This window comes from Fukomys damarensis, unplaced genomic scaffold (assembly GCF_012274545.1).
Source record: "Fukomys damarensis isolate Sample0158 unplaced genomic scaffold, DMR_v1.0_HiC HiC_scaffold_9, whole genome shotgun sequence".
Taxonomy (NCBI): Eukaryota; Metazoa; Chordata; class Mammalia; order Rodentia; family Bathyergidae; genus Fukomys; species Fukomys damarensis.
This window is the reverse complement of record NW_022900921.1, coordinates 42,615,424-42,618,126: the sequence shown is the minus strand read 5'-3', so window position 1 is coordinate 42,618,126 and position 2,703 is coordinate 42,615,424.

Genomic DNA, 2,703 nt, shown 5'->3' with positions numbered 1-2,703 from the left:
GAGGCGGTCCTGGGCGCCGAGGCAGGCGGCTCCGGCCTGGGGCTCCGGTTGTGCAGCCAGGACTGCGAGTTTCCCTACCCAGTGGAGGCTTGATCTGTGGACTCTGAAAGAGCCCCTTTCCCCGCCCTGGGCCTCAGTTTCCCCCATCCGGAGGAAGCTGTGCGTGGGACCCTAGGTTGGGTCCACTGGGCGATGCCGCTAGATGTGTGGGGTGATATCTGCAAGGCTTGCGTTCCAGAGCTGCAGCCTAGCCACTCTCCTGCCCGCTTGTATTTATTACTCGTAACATTGTTTCTCATGAGCTCTTTCATTAATTACCTCCCAGTTGCCAAATCCGAGTAGGCGCAGTGTGTGCCCTTGGTCCTTTCCTTATATTTTTGCTGTTATAAGGGTGAGTCTGTAGATAAAAAGATAAAGAATAGCAAAGTCGTTGGTTCAAAGGTAGACTCTAAAATTTAGAGTCAAAGGATATGCCTTTGTGTGGTGGATGTTTCTTTTACTAGATGTCCAAAAAATAGTTTTACTGGCAGGTTGGGGTGAATAGGTTTCTTTAACTCACAAGTGTAAATCCAAAAAAGGCACTGGACGATGAAATTATGTAAGCGGTGTTGAATAGAATCAGTACTTTATAAGCGGGAAGTATGAATTTTAGCATAATTGTGTACAGACTTTATAGTCTTACGTCATGCTTTTTATGGCTTGTGGATATCATGGATCGAGCCTTGTATTTTTCAGGCACCCCTGTTTGTCAGTGGGGTACTGATTAAAGAATGTGCCAAATGCTCAGCAAAGTGTTCTCAAAGACACGGAGTACATTATTTCAGAGAACACTGTAAATGAAGTTTTTGCAAACAATAAGGAAAAAATAAGAATGTTAAGATATATGATTGTTAAGTGTATTAACAAAACCGGTTTTTCATTCTGAGCTCTGCAGTTGAATGTTCCATTCATCTTTAGGAGTATGGAGAAATGACTATAACTGTAACTTATCTTATTTGTTGTTTGAAGATGCAAATATGTTAAGTGATATGTCTCGGAGAGCTCTAAGGAGCTAAATTAGAGTGTTTGCAACTGTGAACATTGACAAAAATGTGGGTCGGCTATGTCCAAGAAGCCAGCCTGTCAGCTGCCTCTCTTGATCAAACATCAGGTAGCTCCCTCATTTTGCTCTCGTCTGGAGATTTTATTCACTTGTGGCGCGCAGTTAAACGTCATTAGTTTAGAAGCCTTAATTAAAAATGTATGACTGTATTCTCACCGTATAAAATGCTCTCCTATTTTTCTTGTGAAATTTTAGGTTTTATTAATAATTCATTATAAGTATCGTCTTCAAACCAGAGTTTGCTAATTTCTCAAATTAGTATTTAATTTGTTTATTCTTTTCATGTATTATGGGTAGTATATAATAGTCTAATTGGATTTTAGAGTTCATTTTACTTTATGCACTTATACTGAAGTTATACTGCCTTTTTTGGTATTTTATAAAATTGTTTAAAAATATCCTTTATGAGTCTGTGCTTATTAGTTCATTATTAACTGAATGTATAATAAAGCAAAATAAAAAAATAAAATAAGGCAAATTAAGTAAAGTATGGCTAAGTACATAGCAACTGAGGGTTATAAGCATTTTTATATTATGTCATACTGGGATTAAAATTCTAAATCATATAATTCACTAAGTTATCACTTCCTTTTTTAATTTTTTTATGGTGCTGGGGATTGTACTAAGGTATAAAACCCCTTTTTAAAGTCCTGTGGCCCCTTTTAAAATTTGTGGGTTTTTTTTGTTTTGTTTTGTTTTTTAGTTTTTTTAAGACAGGGTCTCACTGTGTAGTTGAGACTGACCTGGAGCTTACTATGTAGCCCAGGCTGGTCTCAAACTCACAGCGATCCTCCTGCCTCAGCCTCCCGAGTGCTGGGATGTAGGCGTGCACCACCATGCTTGGCTTAAAATTTGTTTTGATAGGATCTTGCTATGTTATCCAGGCTGGGCTTGAACTTAGATATTTTCCTGCCTCACCCTTCCAGAGTGCTAGGATTACAGGCTGTCTTTTATAATTAGGATGTAGAGGGCACTTGTTAATATAAGGCAATGTATATTAGACACTAAACAGAATTTTAAATTATAGGCTTTTCTTTTTTTGCCATGAAATTTTTATTTTTGATGGTGGTGGGGATTCCTCAGGGAGTGCTTGTACTACATCCCAGCCTTTTTTAAATTTTAATTAATTAATTTTTAATTTTTGAGACAACTTGGGATTCTCCTGCCTCAGCTTTTTGAGTAGCTGGGATTATAGGCATGTACTGTCATACTTGGCTAACATTTTAATTCTAAAACTGCAAAAATGTGCCTGTTTAATACTAAATTGTCTTAACTAAGGAAGGTGAATAAATTTGGTCTTAGCAGTGATAACTTTAAGTGAGAATGTCTGTGGTGCTCCTTGTGCTCAGGTAATAAGAGGGAGCAGTGTAGTTGGAATTCAGAGCTCCTAAAATGGAAATTAGAGCTGCTGTTCAAAGTGGGTAACAGGCACCCTTTGTTGGAGGTGCAGGAGTGAGGCGAAGGATTAGCCAAAGGCTGCAGGAAGTGAGAAATTTATTGAAAGTCGTACATTTAGACTTTAAAAATTCCTGTGAATTTTGCAGCTTATACCTCACCAGGCCCATGTGTTGTACCTTAACAAATATATTCAGCAAGTGGCC